This window comes from Erinaceus europaeus, chromosome 10 (genome assembly GCF_950295315.1).
Source record: "Erinaceus europaeus chromosome 10, mEriEur2.1, whole genome shotgun sequence".
NCBI lineage: Eukaryota > Metazoa > Chordata > Mammalia > Eulipotyphla > Erinaceidae > Erinaceus > Erinaceus europaeus.
In genome coordinates, this window is record NC_080171.1 from 6,720,410 (window position 1) to 6,742,664 (window position 22,255).

Genomic DNA, 22,255 nt, shown 5'->3' on the forward strand with positions numbered 1-22,255 from the left:
CCCCTTGGAATAGACCTAAAATAGACCTACTAGCTTTTTTCCAAAATGGAGACCCCAAATCTTCATCCACAATATTCCAGCCTTTAGGTTCATAATTAGTCAACAATTTGTACTGCTTATATCTAACTCTTTTTCAGTCACCAGGTTCCAGATGCTACCATGATGCCAAACAGACTTTCCTGGGCAGACGACCTCACCAATGTGTCCTGGAGCCCTGCTTCCCCAGAGCCCTGCCCTACTAGGGAAAGAGAGAGACAGCCTGGGAGTGTGGATCCACCTGTCAATGCCCATGTTCAGCGGAGAAGCAATTACAGAAGCCAGACCTTCCACCTTCTGCATCCCACAGTGACCCTGGGTCCATACTCCCAGAGGGATAAAGAATAGGAAGGCTATCAGGGGAGGGGATGGGACACAGAGTTCTGATGGTGGGAATTGTGTGGAGTTGTACCCCTCTTATCCTATGGTCTTGTCAGTGTTTCCATTTTATAAATAACAATTAAAAAAAAAAAAAAAGAGACTAGCCTGAGTACAATTCACACCACAGTTCTCAAAGTATCTTTTTTGCAGTAGAATATGGGGCAGGGTTGTCTGTGAAAATTCAGATTTCTGAGGCCTGGTAGCCCAACTCTGACTGAGTAGGTCTGGAGTAGGGTCCTGCAAGGTTCCTGTTTTAAACACCCATTCTAATTCCCTCCTCACAGTGAGGTTAGATAATACAGTACTATCTCGAAGCTCCAACTCAGACACAAGCAGGCTCAAAAGGAACTCAATTGTTGATTCATTCACTGAACATCTATTGTGCCTGTAGAAATTGCCAAACATGGGGGGAAAGTTACCACATTTCAGAGAAAAACACTAAGAGATTAGTCACCGGGCTGCAAGAAAGCTCACCCTGCCGAGAATCCTCCGCCTTCTCCACCAAGGCCCTGAGCTGGATATCCCTGGCACCGTGTAGGAATCCCACAGAATACACTAGGGGGATTCCAGAGATGGTGCACTGGGGCTGTGCTCTCTCTCCTCTCACTTTGTTTCTTTCTTCTCCCCCCTTTCTTTAAAATAAAGAATAAACTGGAATTGGCGTATTACACCAAAGTAAAAGACTCTGGGGTGTGTGGGGGGAATCATACCGGTCCAAAAAGGATGACAGAGGACCTAGTAGGGGTTGTATTGTTATATGGAAAACTGGGATAAGTTATGCATGTACAAACTATTGTATTTACTGTCAAATGTAAAACATTAATTCCCCAGTAAAGAAATTTAAAAAAAAAAAAAAATAATGAAAACATTGACCCAAAATCTATTTGTGAAGCTCTGGGTTCATTTCCCAACACTGGAAAAACAAAATAAAATAAAATCCAGTAAAGATGTTATTCTTTCTTTTTAAAAATTTATTTATCAAGGGCCCAGGAAATAAGTGTCACCACTTTACCATGTGCAAGGCTCTGGTTGACTTCAAGCCAATGTAAGACATCAAGAGAAAGATCAATAAATGGTGGAGTGGTGTTATGGTGTCTCTCCTTCTGCCTCTCTCTATCTCTTTCTGTCTAAAATCTGAATTAAAAGGGAAAAACCATTGTCAGGAGCAGTGGAATCACACAGTTTCAAGGCTCTGCTGATAATAAATATTTATTAATTGGTTTCTGATGAGATAGACAGAAAATGTGAGAGGAGAAGGAGAGAGAAGGAGTGAGGGGGGAGAGAGAGAGAGAAAGAGAGAGAGAGAGTGAGTACTGGGGATTGAACCTACACTCTCTATTTGCATTTATGCAAATTTTGTGCTCAATTCTATCTTTTCTTCTGTTCACCCCACCAAATAACCTCACTTCTGTGACAGAAAATCATTAACAAAGCAAAAAAACACTTTTTACAACTAGCACTCATATGCTTACAGAAATTCTGTCAATAAATTGACTTCTAAGGGTTAGTTTACAGGACATAAAAATTCCTTTAATGTCATTGGAGTGACAAGATTCATTCTCTAAAATACAGACAAAAACTAAAAACCCATTAGTATCTGAAAATCAAAATGCTTCCATGTGTAAGTCTAACTGCCATGTCAAATTTGTAAACCCAAGATAAATACAAGTGAGATAAATTATGCTACTACAAATCAAATAGAAACTGAAATTCCATTTGCAGCTTGAAATTGGGCAGGGATAGATAGCATAATGGTTATGCAAACAGACTTTTATGCCTGAGGCTACAAAATTCCAGGTTCAACCTCCTGCACCACCATAAACCAGAGCTGAGCAGTGCTGTTTTCTTCTTGACTTTCTGAACATTAAAAAGGCTTTTGTTCTGAAATGGATTTTAAAGGTCACTGGATCCACTCCCCCCCCCACCCCCCCTGCTCAGTCAATACTGCTTTATAACATACCAGCTACAAAAATCAGTCACCCCTTCCACTTCCCCCAATCTCTGCAAATATTTCTCTGTGGTCCAAGGACACACTTCCTCCTCCATGGGCTCAGACATCTTGGGCTGTTTCTGTTGTTAGAAAGTTTTTCTTCATATCCTGACTAGGGAGAAGACACTGGCCAGAGACTGCACAAGAAATATTTCCATCATTACCCCACCACCTCAAAATAAGCACAGTGCCTGGATTAGGATGATGTCTCAGCTGCATTGACAAGAAACCTGTGAGAGAAGCATAACCCCAGGACGGAATTAATTCTTACGTAACAAGGAGTCAGGAAGACAACCACTTCCAGTAAGAGAAGTTGTGTGGGGGTATCTTTCAGGAACTAGGTTATTTTTGTCTTTCTGATCTGGTATCTTTTTTAGTTTTTGTTCATGCTTATAACACTACTGCTATCCCCCGAGGCATCACCTTGGCTTTCCAGACAGCCGGAGAAGATAACCAGGAAGTTGGCGGGTACCTTGGTCAAGAAGATCAAAGTTTCTTAGAGTTTCCCAGGAGATTTCAGCTTTCATCTTGTTGGATAGAACTAGGTCACACATCACCTCCAATGTCAAGGTAGTCTAGGAAGACGGGCTTTTCAGCTGAGCACTTTGCCAACCAGAATTTGTTCAATGAGGAGAGACGGGACAGCATGGGGCGGTAGCGCAGCAGGTTAAGCACTCGTGGAAGGACTGGTGTAAAGATCCTGGTTCGAGCCCCCAGCTCCCTGCCGGGATAGATTCACTGGCAGGAGACAGATGACCAGGGACTCATGGCTGAGTGGTAGTTCAGTCTTTATTCATGTGGAATGCAGTGCAATCTAAGCTAAGCTATCTCTAATCACAATCCTGTCCTTATATATAGTCACCAAGTATGGTGGAAACAGGATGTGACATAGAGAGGGTGTAGTGAAAAGAGACTGGTGGAAATCAGGGTGTACTAGGAGAGGGGGCGGAGCAAAAAGACATCATGAACCAGTGGGGATTAAACCAATGCCCTCCAGGCAGGGTAGTGCTTAGTTAACAGTGGTTATATAAATAGAATACAGTGTTAAGCAGGGGGGATTAAACTAATGAAACAGAAGGGGTTTTAGAAGCAGAATTAGAACCATACCAACAGCTCCCCACCTGCAGGGGAGTCGCTTCACAAGTAGTGAAGCAGGTCTGCCGGTGTCTGTCTTTCTCTCCCCATCTCTGTTTTCCCCTCCTCTCTCCATTTCTCTCTGTCCTATCCAACTACAACGACATCAATAACAACAATAATAACTACAACAATAAAACAACAAGGGCAACAAAAGGGAAAATAAATAAATATTAAAAAATTAATAAAAAATTAATAAAAAATTAAAAAGTATAAAAAAAAGAAACAACAGATGATCACCAACTGACTGGTGGAATCTGTCTTTGTGACCAAAAGTCCCCTTTATGGATTTAAGATAAGATTACATTTTCTGTCATTTTCCTTTAGATATTAACTATAGCCATCATTTTTTGCCCCATCTTGAGATGTCTCTCTTTTTCTTTTTTTTAATGGTTTTTTAAATTTTATTATTCTTATATTTTGCAAGGCAGTGAGAAATTGAGAGGATAGGGGGCGATGGGGAAAGAGATACCTGCAGACCTGCTTCACTGCCTGTGAAGCTCCCCCTCATCTGCAGGTGGGAACCAGGGGCTTGAACCTGAGAGCTTAGTCATGGTAATGGGTGCCCTCAACCAAGTATACCCACACTCAGTCCCAAGATGTCTCTTTTCCAAGTAGATATCTTTCAGAGACCTGTCTCTGAATACACTTTGTTTTAAAAAAAATATTTATTTCCTTTTGTTGCTCTTGTTGTTTTATTGTTGTAGTTATTATTGTTGTTATTGATGTCATTGTTGTTGGATAGGACAGAGAGAAATGGAGAGAGGAGGGGAAGACAGAGAAGGGGAGAGAAAGACAGACACCTGCAGACCTGCTTCACCGCCTGTGAAGTGACTCCCGGATCCTTACACGAGTCCTTGCGCTTTGGGCCACGTGTACTTAACCCGCTGTGCTACCGCCTGAATACACTGTTTATCTGCTTATATTTCAGGTGTGGGCTGGCCTATAAAAAGTAAGAGAGAGGGAAGATACTCCTTATCTGGGAGTCCGGATGGGCAGCAAGATGGCGTTTGCCAGCAGATTTGTCAGGTAGTCAAGCTACACACCCCATGAATAAGGTTTCCTGATAGAAGAGTCGATCTTAGATCCAACGTGTCAGAAGTTTTGGGAGCAGCAGGACTATCGTCTCACTCTTCAATCTCACAGCATTCTAAGGGAGGCAAAACATCGGACTGGACTGGTTGATGCATCAGGGCCCACCAGACACTGCAGAAAAACTAAAAACATACCTCAGAAATACAGAAGGAAGGGCAATGTGGTGGTGCACCTTGTTGAGCGCACATGTTACAGTGTGCAAGGACCCAGGTTCCAGTCCTGGTCCCTACTTGCAGGGGGAAAGCTTCATGAGTGGTGAAGCAGTCCTGCAGCTGTCTCTGTCTGTCTCTCTTCCTCTCTATCCCCCTCCCTTCCCTCTGGATTTCTGGCTGTCTCTATCCAATAAATAAACAAAGATAATTAAAAAAATAAATAAATACAGAAGGAAACTTGTGTCTTAAGAAGAAATGGAATATATCCAACATGGAGGCCCAGAATAATCATTGACATTGTGGCTGCAGTTTGTCATCAGACAAAAGAACAGTCTATAAAAAGGGACTTCCAGGGAGTCGGGCTGTAGTGCAGCGGGTTAAGTGCAGGTGGCACAAAGCACAAGGACCGGCATAAGGATCCCGGTTCAAACCCCGGCTCCCCACCTGCAGGGGAGTCGCTTCACAGGCGGTGAAGCAGGTCTGCAGGTGTCTATCTTTCTCTCCTCCTCTCTGTCTTCCCCTCCTCTCTCCATTTCTCTCTGTCCTATCCAACAATGACAACAACAATAATAACTACAACAATAAAAACAACAAGGGCAACAAAAGGGAGTAAATAAATAAAATAAATATTTTTAAAAAAAGGGACTTCTAAAATGACTAATTGTGCATTAAGCAACTTTAATAAATATTCTGTAAAAAGAAAATATAGAAAATTTAGAAGGACACTTGTACTTCCTAACTTATGTATCTTGGTCAGTTTATCCACAAGCTTACCTAATTCTTTATGTACTTCATACTTATTATACATTTATGAGAGAGAGAGAGAGAGAGAGAAAGGGAGAGAGAGGGAGAGAGAGACAGAGAGAGAGAGAGAAAGGGAGAGAGAGAGAGAGAGAGTCATTTCCTTGTTCTACAGACTAGGCTACATTCTACCAGAGCCTAAAATCTCCTGAACTGAAACATCCCACTATTGACTGGTACAGAGTAGACCTTAAGTTGAGATGCTTACTAGTAAGTATTAAGGCAAGGCGGTACACATCCTTAGGCAGCCGCCCTGAGATAGGCACCTGGTCATATCCTTTATAAAACATCGCATTCAGGGAGTCGGGTGATAGCGCAGCGGGTTAACTGCAGGTGGCACAAAGTGCAAGGACCGGCGTAAGGATCCTGGTTCCAGCCCTGGGCTCCCCACCTGCAGGGGAGTCGCTTCACAGGCGGTGAAGCAGGTCTGCAGGTGTCTGTCTTTCTCTTCCCCTCTCTGTGTTCCCCTCCTCTATTGATTTCTCTCTGTCCTATCCAACAACAACTACATCAATAACAACAACAATAATAACTACAACAATAAAACAACAAGGGCAACAAAAGGGGATAAATATATAAATATTCTTTAAAAAATACAAGTTGTAGTCTGGGGTTATGGATCCACCTCCAGTGGAGAACACCCACGTCCAGTGGAGAAGCAATTACAGAAGCCAGAACTCCCACCTTCTGCACCTCATAAGGAATTGTGGTCCCTGGGGTTCGAGCCCAGTCCTTGTGCATTGTAACATGTACAATGTAACTGTACAATTGTACAATTGTACACAACTGTAACTGTACCAAGTGCACCACCAGCTGGCCTCAAACTGGCATTACTTTTTCTTAATAAAGAAAACACTGAATGTTGGAAGCACAGCTGGCCTTTGACATATAGTTTTGAAATAGGATAGTTATTGTTATATATTGATTTTTCTTAGGAATAGTTTTGAAGAAATGCATGCTTAAAGGAATAATTTATAGTTTCTTTGTTAAAATTGTATTAACTGGAGAGTGTTAGATGTAGAATGAAAAATAAAAGAAAAAGCTCTAAAAAAAAAAAAAAAAAAAAAAAAGGAATTGTGGTCCCTGCTCCCAGCAGGAGAGAAATGATAGAGGAAGGTGACCAGAGGGCTCTGGACATCTGGAGGCAGCAGTAGCTGTAGGTGTGACTTAAAAAGGAAGAAAAGATGGGGCCGTGGGGAAAAATAGGCAAATACATTTAAATACAGACAGATAGTTATAGAAATAATAGCCCATTTCTGTGATCCTGGGAGAACTACTACAGTTTCCAGTGAAGGGAAGAGAGGACACAGAACTCTGATAGTGGGGACAGTGTGAAGTAATATCCCTGCTATCTTATAATTTTGTAAACCAGTATTAAATCACCTCTAAAATTAAAAGATAAAAAATACATGTTATTTCTTATTAACACTGATGCACACAAATGTTCAAGTGACAATGAAAAAAAAAGCAAAGTTAAAATGTCTGCAGAAGACAATGATGACAGGAATTATTATTCAGTGGTGGCTTTTAACTGAAAATCAGAACTAGGTAGATTATACTCATTGAGGCTGGGGGAGTTTTTTTTTTTTTCTCTGTGTCATCACAAAGAAGTATTTTTAGACCCTTAAACTCTTCTCCACCGGACTCCTTACCATTACAAAGATTTGCACCAGACATCAACGAGCCAAAAAAAAAAAAAAGACATTTCCAACATTCAGTGAATTAGAGAATCAAAGCTGGAACAAAGCTGACCATTTGTCACAAATCTGTCGTTTGATGAAGAGATGACATTCATCACCACAAATGTAGACCTCAGCTATTTTTTTTTTTTGCCTGAGGCCCTAGAGAACCTGGCTTCAATCCCCTGTACCTCTATATGCCAGAACTGAGCAGTGCCCTTGCTTCCCTCTTATTCTCTCTCATAAATATAAATAAATAAATTCTTTCCTGGGTGAGGATGGTGGGGTGGTGGTGTTGGCAGATAGCATAATGGTTATGCAAAGAGACTTTCACATCTGAGGCTCCAAAGTCCCAGGTTCAATCCCCCATACTGCCATTAACCAGAGCCAAGCAGTGCTCTGGAAAAAATTAAAAAATCCTTTCCCCTTTCCTCCAAGATATAGGTAGTCAAAAGACTTGCCAGGGGGGTCGGGCAGTAGCGCATTGGGTTAAGTGCACGTGGCGCAAGCAAGCACCTGCGTAAGGATCCCGGTTTGAGCCCCGGTTCCCCACCTGCAGGGGAGTCGCTTCACAGGTGGTGAAGCAGGTCTGCAGGTGTCTGTCTTTCTCTCCTCCTCTCTGTCTTCCCCTCCTCTGAACAACAACATCAATAACAACAATAGTAATAACTACATCAACCATAAAACAAGGGCAACAAAATGGGAAAAAAAAATGGCCTCCAGGAGCAGTGGATTCATGGTGCAGTCACTGGGCCCCAGCAATAACCCTGGAGGCAAAAAAAAAAAAAGACATGTCAGAACTCCCCACTCTCCCTCTTCCTCCATTCTCAACCAGAGTCTCCCTTTCTGGGTTTTGCCTACAATATAGCAGTTTACTGACTCAGTTCTTGGCTTAGTCCTGAATACACCTGACCCTTATCTCCTTTCCAGCATCATGTGCTACTGCACGACCGTGTGTCCTTGAATCTGGACCCAACAATACATCTCAACCGAATCTTGCTCAAGTATATTTTTTAAATTAGATAAATAGAGAGAAAGAGAGACATTACCGCACAGACACATTATCTGTGGAGTTTCCCCTAATGTTCTCCCTCGTGGTGCCAGGGCCTGGGACCTAGGCCCTTCAGCTTGGTAAGACGTGAAACCCCAGGACCTACTCACCGTACTTTCCTCAGAACGTCAGGCATAAGTCTCACCCATTTTCACCAGCTTGTTTCTCTTCTTTCCTAATCCTCCCTGAGTAATAATAAGTACTCTCTAGCCTTCCCCAGACCTTTTCTTGCCCTAATTAAATGAACCCTTCACTCATCTGGGTTTGACTTAGATTTGTTTTTAATTTATTATTATTTTTATTTTTTTAAAGAATTTATTTATTCATGAGAAAGATAGGAGGACAGAAAGAACCAGCCATCACTCTGGTACATGTGCTGCCGGGGATCAAACTCAGGACCTCATGGTTGAGAAGCCAATGCTTTATCCACTGCACCACCTCCCGGACCACTTAGATTTGTTTTTAAATTAAAAGCCAGCTGTCATAAATACCCAGTTCTTACATGTCTTCTGCTCTTTCTTAGAGGTACACCTTTATCTCAGTACACTTTGACTGAATTCACTTCACAACTAGCACTTTTCTCAGAGTGAAAACTTGTGACAATTCTGTGCTGATTGGGTCTGTGAGCACCCATATTTCAGCAGCTTGTCTCATTTTATTTTTACTATTATTATATCTGCTGTGGTGGTCTGTGATCGGTGGTCTTGGATGCTGCTACGGCAATTGTTCTCAGGTGCCCTAACTGCGCCTATCCAAGACTGAACCTTTAATGGAAGGACACGTGCATTCTGATTGCTCCACACCAGTTACTCCCCAGCCTCCTTGTCCTTCAACTATTCCGTTCCCTGAGTCACAATAACACAGAAATTAGGCCAATTAGTAACCTTACAAAGGCCAGTCATGCTTAAAGTGAAAGTTGCATGCCTCTCCTCTTGTTCTTTTTTTTTTTAATCTTCATTTATTTACTGGATAGAGACAGCCAGCAATCAAGAGGGCAGAGGGATATAAAGAGGGGAAGAGAGAGAGAAAAAAAAAAAAAAGACAACTGCAGCACTGCTTGACCACTCAGGAAGCTTTCCCCCTGCAGGTGGGGACCCGGGGGCTCGAACCCAAGTCCGTGCACATTGTAAACATTGTGTGTTCAACCAGGTGTGCCACCATCCAGCCCCTGCCTGCCTCTCATCTTAGAATCAAAAGTCAGGGAAAATTAACCTTAATGAAGAAGGCATGTCAGAAATTGAGATTAAAATGTTAAGCGGCTCGCGCCAAATAGTAAGCCATGCTGTGGATGCAATGGAAAAGTGCTTGAAGGAGATGAAAAGTGTCGTTTCGGTGGACACATGAATGATCAGAAAGTGAAACAGCTTTACTGCTGACATGGAGAAAATTTAAGTGCTCTGTAAAGATCAAATCAGTTACAACCATTTCCCTGACCCAGAGCATAATGCAGGGAATGAAGCTCCCCTTAATTGTCTGAAGGCCACGAGAGGTGAGGAGGCTGCAGAGCAAACATGTTGAAGATAGTGGAAGGTGATTCATCACGTTTAAGTCAGTGCTGGTGGAGACCAGGAGGTACCTCTTCCAATAAGAACGTACTGGCGTCGGGATGTAGCGCAGCGGGTTAAGCGCACGTGGCGCAAAGCGCAAGGACAGGCATAAGGATCCTGGTTTGAGCCCCAGCTCCCCACCTGCAGGGAAGTCGCTTCACAGGTGGTGAAGCAGGTCTGCAGGTGTCTGTCTTTCTCTCCCCCTCTCTGTCTTCCCCTCCTCTCTCCATTTCTCTCTGTCCTATCCAACGACGACATTAACAATAACTGGAACAAAAGGGAATAAATAAATGTTAAAAAAATACATATTTTTTAAAAACACATATCCTGCTATACAAGGGGCCCTGGGCTCGAGTCCCTGGCCACCACGTGGAAGCATCTGCAGGTGAGAAGCTCAGTGAGTGCTGCACCAGTGGTGTCTCTCCTGTTTTTCTTCCTCTTTAACTCACTTTTTAAACACATTTTAAAAATTATTTTATTTATTTATTGGATATAGACAGCCAGAAGTTGAGAGAAAGGGGATGACAGGGAGAGAGAGGGGTTGAGTGGTAGTGCATCTGGTTCAGTGCACATGTTACAATCTGCAAAGGACCTGGGGTTCAAGCCCCCAGCCCCCAGCTGCAGGGGGAAAGCTTTTAAGTGGTGAGGTAGGGCTGCAGGTGTCTCTCTGCCTCTCCCCTTGTCTGCCTCCTCCTTCCCCCTCAATATATGGCTATCTCTATTCAATAAATAAAGATAATAATAAACACATTTTAAAAAGAGAGAGAGAGAAACAGAGAGCCCGGAAGCACTGCTTCACCACTCATTAAGTTTCCCTCCTGCAGGTGCGGGCGGGGGGCTTGAACTCAGGTCCTTGTGCATTGTAACATGTGAGCTCAACCAGGTGTGCCACCACCCAGGCTCTGTCTCTCATTCTCTATCTAAAAGAAAGTAAAAAATAGCTGCTGGGAATAATCTTGCTGAAGAAAGAAAGAAAAAATGTTAGTTACATTACTTATGTGTCTAATGTGAAGAAAACAATAAACAACTTAAGAAGCAGAGTCGTATAGAACTAATATCTACATCAAATATTAGTCTAAAGAATATCTACCTGCTGTAGATTCAAAAAACTCTTTCATTTATAATTTTTCTTCTAATCAATTTTTTTTTCAATTGATAGATCAACTACCAGTGCCTACAGGATGAGTTAAAAAGAGTAGTGATTTAACTATCAGTTATTTAAAATCATCTGAAGTGGGAGTTGGGTGGTAGCACAGCGGGTTAAGCGCAGGTGGCGCAAAGCCCAAGGATCCACGGAAGGATCCAGTCTGAGCCTCCTGGCTCCCCACCTGCAGGGGAGTCGCTTCACAGGCGGTGAAGCAGGTCTGCAGGTGTCTGTCTTTCTCTCCCCCTCTCAGTCTTCCCCTCCTCCCTCCATTTCTCTCTGTCCTATCCAACAACAATGACATCAATAATAGCTAAAACACTAAAACAACAAGAACAACAAAAGGGAATAAATAAATTAAAAAAAAATTTTTTTTAATCTTCTGAAGTGAGATAAGCCAGCAAGAGATGGGTGAACATGGGATGATCTCATTCATAGATGGAAGATGAAAAATAAGATCAGAAGGGAAAACACCATGGCAGAACTTGGACTGGAGTTGGTGTGTTGCACCAAAGTAAAAGACTCTGGAGTGGGTGAGGGGGTGGGTTCAGGTCCTGGAACAGGATGGGAGAGGAGGCCCTAGTGGGGGTTGTATTGTTATGTGGAAAACTGGGAAATGTTATATATATACAAACTATTATTTTGCTGTTGACTGTAGACCAATAAAGAAATTTAAAAAATGTTCATTTTACCTGGCATCCTGTAATAAGTGCTGATTTATTCCCCGTTTCAAGGCCTATACAGTGTTGATCTTACAAGTCAGTAGGTAGTATGCACAGTATTTTTAAAATCTGCCTAGTCCCTCCTGTTAAAGTTCAGTTTAATGATTTTTTTTTTTTATTAGACCTTTGAAACTAGTCACCTTGTTTAATTTCCTCATTGCAAGACGGAAGAAAAACTTAAAAGAGTTTAGTCTTAAGCTCAGCCCAGGGCTTCTTCACCTGATCTTAGCCAAAAGGCCGAGAAGATGCCCAGGGCTTCTTACATAGGTAATTTTCTTTCCTTGATTTTCACTAATTCTTCAAAAAAAAAAAAAGAATAAGCATCAATAAAGTCATAATATTGAGGCCAAGGTAGCTCAAAATGTTAGACCACAGTGTTAGAATGTCTGCCTGAGGCTCCAAAGTCCCAGGTTCAATCCCCTGCACCACCATAAGCCAGAGATGAATAGTGCTCTGGTTTCTTCTCTCTCTGTATCTTTCTCGATGTCTCTCATTAAAGCAAATAAATAGATCTTTAAAAAGTTACAGTATTGTAAAAACAAAAACAAACAAAAACCACAATGCTTGTTGTATGTGTGTTAAATTTGTCAACCACGAGAACCCTTTCTGACTGATGGAATAGACCAGACACAAACCTCTAGTATCTTGCCCCTGACTGTGAGGTTATAAAATGAATTATGAAGCTGACTAAATGGTCATCTGTTTTGCTTTGAAGGGTTGATTCCTTACTGTTGATTCCTTTTTAGCCTGACATACCTGGCCAGGGAGCTTATAACTATACAGAGAGTTTGAAAACCGATAAGCTTTTGACATGGTCTAATAGCTTAGCTGTGCATTTTCTGTGGTCTTCAATATAAACAAGGAGCATCTTCTGAAGATTTTTCCCAGGGTTTGAACACAAATCAAATCAAATAATATCAAATCAAAGGTCTGAAGCATTTCTTCTTTTACTGCTTTTTGCCAAAACTAATAGAAAACATTCAGGTGGTGAGGCGTGAGCTTGGGGGTGGCCTCAAGTCAGAGTCACACAGACTACTGTCTTCGTTAGGAAGCTTACCACACCTGCAAGGCTTCTTGAGCACTGCTTGAAACTTAAAAAAAAAAAATTCAATTATATTTTTAGTCAGAGAGCAAAGATTCTTGGTTCCTTTAAGGAAATATAAGGCTGCCCACAAGCTCTTTTATATATTTTTTATTTTATTATTTCTTTTTTATTTTTTTTCTCCAGGGTTATCGTTGCGACTCGGTGCCTGCACTATGAATCCACTGATCATGGAAGCTTTTTTTTTTTTTTTTTTTGCCTTTTGTTGTTTATAGTTGTTGTTATTGCTGTCATTGTTGTTGGATAGGACAGAGAGAAATCGAGAGAGGAAGGGAAGACAGAGAGGGGGAGAGAAAGACAGACACCTGCAGACCTGCTTCATCGCTTGTGAAGCGACTCCTGGGGCCTCCAACCCGGATCCTTATGCCGGTCCTTGCACTTCCGCACCATATGCGCTTAACCCGCTACCTCCCAGCCCCCTATTTTATCATTTCTTTTATTGCCTCCAGGGTTATTGCTGGGGCTTGGTGCTGGCACTGAGTCCGTGGCTCCTGATGGCCATTTTTTCCTGTTTATTTTTATTTGACAAGACAAACACTGAGAAGGAAGGGGAGATAGAGAGAGATAGAGGAAAAAAAGATACCAGCAGCCCTACTTCACTTCTGATGAAGCTCCACCCCCAGCAGGTGGGCACTGGGGCTCGAACCCAGATCCTAGCACATGGTGATTTGTGCACTTAATGGAGAGCGCCAACGCCCAGCTCCCTCACGGACTTGAATCACTAAGTGGTCTAGGTAACAGACATTTTGTAAACTTTATAAGAGAACCACTCAAAACTTTTTTTTTAGCCATCCGAATTTGTTAGTGTTTTTCAGAAATTCAAATCCACCAGGTGCTGGGGAGATAGCATAGTGGTTATGCAAAAAGATTTTCATGACTGAGGCACTAATGGTCCCAGGTTCAATGACCAGAGCCACTGTAAGCCAGAGTTAAACAGGGCTCTGATAAACACCAACAAACAAGTAAGTATCGCCAGCGTTTGGATATTCCTCCTGCGTGCTCTGTGGTTATTGCTCTTGGCAAGATGGTGTCGATAAACGAGGGTCCTGGTCTGGGTATAATTCCTATCTGCTAATAAAGAAGAATCTTGGTGGTCTGGAATCACACCCCTGTCATCTTATAATTTTCTAAATCACTATTAAATCACTTATCAAGAAAGAAAACAAAAACAAAAAAAGTTGGTCTGGAGGTGGTACAGTGGTGAGAGTACTGGACTCCCAAGGATGGGGTCCTGAGGTTGGTTCCTGGTATCATGTGTGTCAGATTCTCTGGTCCTCTATCTCTCCTCTTCTCATGTTCATCAATAAATACATCTTTAGGAAGAGAAAAAGAAGAATCTATAGAGAAACCTCTCAAGAAAAAGTCAAAGTCAGGAGGCTGCGTGTTGGTATATACCCCGTTAAAGGCACAGAGCACTGGGCCCAGGATTCAGTCAAGGACCCCAGCTTCCCATCTGCAGAGGGGATGCTTTACGAGCGGTGAAGCAGGTCTGCAGAGGGGATGCTTTACGAGCGGTGAAGCAGGTCTGCAGAGGGGATGCTTTACGAGCGGTGAAGCAGGTCTGCAGAGGGGATGCTTTACGAGCGGTGAAGCAGGTCTGCAGGTGTCCTTCTTTCTCTCCTTCTCTGTCTTCTGCTCCTCTCTATTTCTGTCTGTCTTAGCCAATACAGTGGAATAAACAGTTGCCATGAGCATTGGACTCGTAGTGCTGGCACCAAGCCGCACTGATAACCCTGAAGGCAAAAATAAATAAATAAAATTAAAACCACACACCAAAAATAGATGTTTATCAGCATTTTGGATGAAGATCGGGCGTATTCAGGGTGTGATGGCCGTAGATTGTCAGCCCTTCAGAAAGTCTTCCCTGTAAGAAAAGCACCCCCAGGTTGAGACATGGCTCTGAGGTCAAATGAAAGCCTCGCTGTGTATGGGATCCTATGACATCCGGCACATCATGGAAGGAACAACCTTGGGCAACATCAGGGAACTCTGGATGGTGGAGTGATGCTTTGCTGTCTCTTCCTCTCCTCTCTCTTTCTCAGAAACAGAGAAAAAGATTTGGCTAGGAAGGTGGCTGTGTGGCACCATGCATGTATGATGTTCTGGGTTAACTCCCTACTACTGCTTCAGAGAGAGAGAGAGAGAGAGAAGGAAAGGAAGAGAGGAAAAAAGAAAACATCCTTTCTTAGTTCCTAGTATCACTGAAAATAGAATTAGTCTTAAACAAGACTGATTTTTTTCCTAAGGTGCAAAGGGATACAGATATTAAGTTACCACATCCTGCAGTTTTATATAGTTACTGATTCGGCACAGATCCAGGCTTCAATTTCTAGGGAGGATACTCTGTGAGGCACAATGAGTGTTTCCCACTCAGAGCAACATGAACTAACAGAAGTTACTCTGTTCTGATGATCGGATTCAATTCCAGTCTTAATCAACACAGGGCAAGTCAGACTCTAGTGAGGAAGTCTGGCTGGGCAGTGGATACATTTTATAATTCAGAGAGAAATTTTTATGCATTCATATTTTATACTTCCAGAACCCTAGGACAGGCTGGAGTAGTTGGGACACGATAGGGAATCCTGCAGCATAATAATGACCTCCTTCAAAGCCACCACCACTTCCTACTGAAGAGCAGCAGAGCATACCACCTCCACGTGTGACTACGGGCATTCAGAACATGCCACCTTAAAAGGGCCACCTTAGTAAGTATACTGTGCTGAGATGCAGACACAGACACCTTGAAAGGGCCACCTTAGTGTACTGTGCTGAGATGCAGACACTGGAGACAGCAAATGCAGGCAGAGCTTTCTCTGAGCTCTCCACATTTCCCTAAAGACATGTCTTCCAAAAGGATTTCTTTCTTTCTTTTTTTTAAAAAAAACATCTTTATTTATGGATAGAAATAGCCAGAAATTCAGAGGGAAGGGGGTGATAGAGAGGGAGACAGAGAGACATCTGCAGCCCTGCTTCACCACTTGCAAAGTTTTCCTCTTGCAGGTGGGGACCAGGGGCTTGAACTTGGGTCCTTGTACACTGTAATATGTGGGCTTAGCCATGTGCACCCTCCAAAAAGGATTTCAGTTGTCACAAATTCCCTTCTCAGATCTTTCACCACCCAAGGGAAGATTAACTCATCACAGGTGATTGAAAAGTGGTCTCAGGTTCTGTGAGAGAGAGCATATGTTCACACTTATCCATAAACAAGTGCAAAATATATACCTGAAAGCAGAAGTACACTAGAGTTTGCAGTGAGTACCCCCCCCCCAACACTTCCTCTCCACTATTCCAAGCTTTGGGTCCATGATTGCTCAACAATTTGTTTGGCTTTGTATGTTAACTCTCTTTTCAGCCACCAGGTTCCAGATGCCATCAGGATGCTGGCCAGGCTGCCCTGGACTGAAGACCCCACCAATGTGTCCTGGAGCTCAGCTTCCCCAGAGACCCACCCTACTAGGGAAAGAGAGAGGCAGATTGGGAGTATGGACCGACCAGTCAACGCCCATGTTCAGCGGGGAAGCAATTACAGAAGCCAGACCTTCCACCTTCTGCAGCCCACAATGACCCTGGGTCCATGCTCCCAGAGGGACAGAGAATGGGAAAGCTATCAGGGTAGGGGGTGGGATATGGAGATTGGGTGGTGGGAATTGTGTGGAGTTGTACCCCTCCTACCCTATGGTTTTGTTAGTTTATCCTTTTTTAAATAAAAAAAATAAATAAATAAAAAGTGGTCTCTACATTTGGACACGTTTTCTCAAAATTATCAGTTGCCTTTTGTTCTTCTAAGAGGCCCAGTTTTTCTTTCCTAGACCTTATTTACTCTCTTCTAAGGGCCCACACCATCACTCTTTCCCCCATAATAGTGGTATCTACACCTGGATTTGAGCACCCACGAAAAGGAGCATCTTCCTCTGCATACTCCCCGTAAGCCCCAGGTACACGGGTCAACAAACTGTGTTCCTCCTTCACTAGCCCGCTCTGTACTGCAAACGTCTCAGAGCTGTGATGACTGTTTCTCTCTTCCTTACACTATTAATCACCACCCTGGGCTTGGGAAAGTGTTAGGACACAGTAGACAGTAACATGCTTTCCTAGAAAATTTTATTTCGGACATAAAAAATGCTATACATTTGTTAGACTAAAATAACAGTTTTCGTTATCATTCTGGCAACGGAGTCAGTACACAGAGAAAAAGTAGCATTAGGCCAGCATTTTTCCCCCCTATTCCATATTTCTGCACAAGAAACATTGCAGAGCTCCACTTCTATAGGCTCATTGTACTCGGAAGCCAGATGGAATTCCATCCAATTCAGAGCTCTTGTCAGCTAATTTCCCAACAAGATTTGTTAACTCCATAAAGTTAATTGCTTAATATACAGATTTTAAGTCATCCCATAGCATTGGCTGTGTTTGTAAGGTCTGCACTGTGTGGCAGTGACACTCACAAATCCTGGGGCAACAGTCACATCTGTGGGGGCAGATTCAAGCACTTACTAGCTTGTCTCCTCACCTGCACATGGTTGAGTGACGCTGTAATAAAGTAAGTCTCAAAATAACAACAGAAACCTCCGAAACGTGGGACTGATGGAAGGTTTGTGATCCTATGGTTTGGACTGGACAAAGACAAGACATGCTACAAAAATTCCTTTTGACACTGTGAAATTGGATGCAAATGAACAACAACAAAAAAGAGCTAATAAGCATCAGGCATCGGAGTGATAGCACAACACACTTCTCGTGGTAGAGGGAGGACAGAAGAGTGAGGGACTGAATCACACTGATAGGCATTTTCTCTTCCTATCCCCCTAGACCCTGGCTTGGGCCTGACACTGGATGAGAAGGTTCAGAGCTTGAGTGATGGCTAGCAGGTCCCTACTGCAGTGACTGATCTTTGAAATGTGGCTGCCTTGTTTCAGGAGCTCTGGTCTAAGCTCGAGGAGTTCTGAAAGGCTGTGGCAGCCAGTACGGCCGGTTGGACCTTTGGTCTTCAGAAGAGAAGCTTTTGTCTTTGGTTGTTTTTCCAGAGCCCCCTTAGGCATCCTCCACAATCTTTTCTCCACTTTTCTGTCTGTTAGTCACAAAGCCTCCTCACCCTCTTACATTAGATCCACTCACGAGTCACTGAACTGACTCTATTGGGTATAAGTGAAGTGCATTCTGTGACAGTATGACTGAGAATTCCTTTTCATTATTAAGACCCCTGTACTGTTTTACAGGAGGGAAAAAAATCAGAAAAACTTAAGAACCCTACCTAGCCTGGTAGCGCTAAGGCAACACTGTAGAAAGGGAACTTTCTCCCTCTGGCATCTGTGAGAATTAAAAGCAGCAAAAATGAGAGAGAGAGATAGAGAGAGGCCAAAACCAGGTTCGACAACTATAACTCAGAATTCAGAGCATGGAGAATATCTTCCTTAATAGTCTTTGACTCAAAAGCACCACCCCAAAGGTTGTTTTATTATTGTTTCATCCCTGTGACATATAATACAATCTATGAGAAAAATCCTGTCCTGCAGGCCGAATTAAGAGCATTCTACTTTCCAGTGGCAGGGAAAATGGCCTCTGGGGTGGTGGCAGTAGCTTCAGCCCAGTCCTGTGCCAAAGTCTCCCTCAAGTCTTCTTTACAGAGCTTACTGCTATTCACAGGGAATTGGTTTGGCACCTATTCCACAAAAATTAGCTAATTTAAATTATCATCCTAAATGACAACATGGGTGGACCAGGTTCACATGTCAGGATCAGGATATGTCCCTTTAAGCCAAAATGCTTCAATGACCAAAAAAAAAAAAAAAAAAAGAAAAAGATTTTGGCCCTTCCCCACTATACATATAACCTGAATTTCCACATGGGGTTTCTCCACTCACTACTGTGGTGAGTTCATTTAAGCTCTTCTGGGGCTGCATGAAGACGCTCAGGGAGCCTTTTCTCTTTCCAGTTATGAGATTCCCACTCCTTTTTTTACCATGAAAATTTAGATAATGGTTTGACATCTGACTGGAAATCATTTTATTTTAAAAATATTTTCATTTATTTATTCATTCTGGATAAAGACAGAGAGAAATTGAGAGGGAAGGGGGAGATGGGGGGGTGAGGAAGAGAGAAACACCTGCAACCCTGCTTCAACACTTGTGAAGCTTTCTCCTTGCAGGTGGGGACTAGGGGCTTGAACCTGGGTCTTTGCATATCGTGACATGTGCACTCAACCAACTGAATCATGACCTAGCCCCTGTAATCAAATCTTTCAAGCACTTTAAATTCCTCTAAGGATTTCTGTCTCCTTTTATCAAGGACCGGGGAGGCTTTTCATGTAGCTGCAACACCCTTAGCTAATAAGGAGCAGCTGTGAAGAAATCCACATGGCTACCTGTAAAGGAAGATGGGTAGATGTGTGTGAATGGAGACACAGTGCCACTGGCAGGTGGTCCAAGGATGCTCCAGTATGTGGCTGGAAAACACTAAGAACAGCAAATACTTCCCTGATGTATATAACCAGAAAAAAAAAGTTTTTTTAAAAAAATTATCTCCCCTATATCTGCTCCTTCAGCTTGCCAGTGTACTGAGCCATCTGTTGTCAACTCTGGATTACAGAGAGCCTATCTTACCCTCCTTTCCCACTTATTTTGATCACACTAACTGCTGTGACTTTAAACAGTGATCTGTTCTAGGCCTGTGGCACTTATAACTGAGCTACCATTTAAAAAAAAAAGTGTTGATAGTTACGAGATTCTCTACCCACATCTTAGACTGGCTGGTCCATTGCAAATAATCTAGGTCCTTGCCAAAAATTCTCCTCGGGACACACACACCACCCAGGGGAAAGGAATCTTACTGTTGAGGAGTTGTGATGACCGACTTGCTATTCAGTCTGACTTGAGGTTTATAGCTCAGAACTGGCACTCAATTCATTTTCTGGTAATAAGGGACTTTTCAGGACAAATGTTGGTAAATACCATCTTAAATGTTACCTTAACTGTAGGTCTAGTCACCAGCTCATTTCTAAATATATTTTCAAGCCAACTTTAGAGCTGTCTTTTGACTTGTGCTCATTTTTGCCTGAGAGAATTGTGAAATGTCTGTATTTTAAACATTCATAGATACACTATGTGAGTCTGAGAAGCAGATAATTCATTGCTTTCTTATTTTTTTCCTTTCTTAAAATATTAAATTTAGGTCTTAGCAAATTAGAATGAAAAGCTTCCTGAACATTTTTGAAATTATAATGTTTACATGCTCAGCTCTATTTTTACTAGATCATGAATAAACTGAAAGCTTAATTACTTTAAATTCCTTCTTCTGAAGTGTTCACTCCTTTGGAATTCATTTAAGTTATAAAAGTTAGTATCAAAAGTGAATAGCCTAATACGCAGCTCCCTATTTTCTTCATACATTTACTAATGAATTTTTTAAAGAAAATATCAAACCTGAATCTTGTTGATGCAGCTTACAAAATAACAATTTGTGTATTATTATTTTTTTTAAAAGAACACCATTTGTAACTTTTACACATGTAAAAATCAAAGATTGGGAGGGAGATAGGGTACTATAGAACTTGCCTAGAAACTCTCAAATTTAAAAACTTTGCACTGAAAATTTCTGTATGAAAGGTAATTTTGACAGTTTACAAATCTCCATGTAAAATTTAGAGGAAGAGAGTTTAGTTCAAATTTATGAGCTTTCAATAGCGAGAGCATAATGTTTTAGATTTACAAATATATATATACCTATATTTAGCTTGTTTGCTTTTTAGCTTTGTAACTTTTGTTTTCTCTTGTGCATTCAAAGGTCCTGGTTTTTCAAAATGTAGCCTAACTGCCATTAGACAAGGATGATCTAATTCCAAAAGCCGACACTCTAGCTGAACTGTGCTTACTTTTCAGAAGGGTTAACAGTGCATTCTTAGTATACCACGACCCATCAGTGTGCACTCAAAAGCATTCTCTGCTGTGAAGATATAAAACATAATCTATTTTATGCACTTACTTGTGGACCTACAATTTTCATATATATATTTCCAGGCTATATTTTAACAACTGTAGGCAAGGCATTGTGGTGGATTTCTACCTGTCAAATGGAATACATGAAAGAAAAAAAAAAGTACAGGAACTATCTGTAGCGGGTGTGTGAGTCAGCCTCTGGGGAGACAGACTTTTTATGTAATAGTAAGGAAGCAACAGAGAACTTGCATGCTAAAAAGCCTTTCGAAAAGAAGCTTCTCAAAGGTTACGGGTGACCACTGGGAACTCCAACAATTCAAGTGAAGATAGTGACCTTAGAATTATACTTGGCAGGCAAGGGCGTTTGTTTGTTTGTTTATTTATTTCTATTAATCCCTAGTAGTGGTACGAAGTGGGATGTGGCTGAAGGCTCAGGAGCATTGATTTGGCCTCAAAAATATTTGATGTCTGTAATTTGTAGCTGTTTTGAAGGAGAAATCTTAGTGTGTAAAAGCAGCCCAGGAATAAGGAAAGGCCCAGTTCATTACTCCCCCCAAGGTAAAATCCTGAAACTACCCTGGCTAGGCAGAGGCGTCTTTGGCATCTGCCAAGGTCAGTGTTGCTACCAGTTAGGCAAAGCACTTTGCTGGGGGCCGGGGGGCGGGGGGGGGGGGGGCCGGGGAGGGAGGGAAGTGCAGCTAGGGGAGTGTCTCTATAAAGGAAAGACAAAAACACTTCTTCAGAATAAACTCAATGATGGGCTCTCCTTAAGCTGTAGAAACCCTTTGGGGGTCTGACATGCTCTGAAGCTACTCAAACTGTGGCTATTTAGGACTCCAATGTGCTCTAGCTAGCATAGGATAAAAACCCTTAATTCTGAACATTTGCCACTGCACTGACTGCTTGAGAAGATCAGTTTGCGTTATACTCTCCTCACCCAGGTAGGATTCTAAAAGCTACATTTCGAATGTTTTATTGCTATAGCACTGCTGAGCCATAGATGGGTCTCTTGGATATATCCTGTGATATATAATCTTGCCCCTTCTATATATTAGATTCCATCAGTGCTTACTCCCGAGGCAGGAACCTAGAAAGTCTAACTCACTAGAGCCGTAATTAGCGGGCCTGACACTCTGGCCACTGTGATCCTGTTTACCACAGAGGCTTCTAATTATGACTGAAGATGTGCGTCCTGAATGCAGTTCTGAAGAGATACCACAGGGAAAAAAAAAAAGAAAGACAAAAGTCAAAATAGAGCATCGATGGTTTATAAAATTTTTCAGGTTTTAAAGATAACTTTTTTTTTGGTCTTTCATCTATTCTTCTCACTTGGGCAAAAGACGGAAGCAGTGAGCATTGAACAATAAGGCAGCCCATAGCTTGCAGGAGAATGATTTGCAATGAATGGGAGAGGCAGCAGCGATATTCAAACAACCTCCAGACTTTGACATCTTGCTAAAATCTCTGCGATGCTTTACAGAATGAACTGA

General features: G+C 42.2%; 1 protein-coding gene, 1 long non-coding RNA gene and 1 pseudogene across 2 annotated transcripts in view; 2 read left to right on the top strand and 1 right to left on the bottom strand.

The window, feature by feature from the left end:
• Nucleotides 1-22,255, top strand: part of LOC132540822 (uncharacterized) — a 478,519-nt gene that overhangs the window by 275,057 nt on the left and 181,207 nt on the right. The window lies entirely within an intron of this gene.
• SLC44A1 (solute carrier family 44 member 1) overlaps nt 1-22,255 on the bottom strand; it is a 200,347-nt gene that overhangs the window by 28,424 nt on the left and 149,668 nt on the right. The gene's annotated exons all lie outside the window — the stretch shown is intronic.
• LOC103107373 (alpha-ketoglutarate dehydrogenase component 4-like) lies at nt 4,533-5,090 on the top strand (annotated as a pseudogene).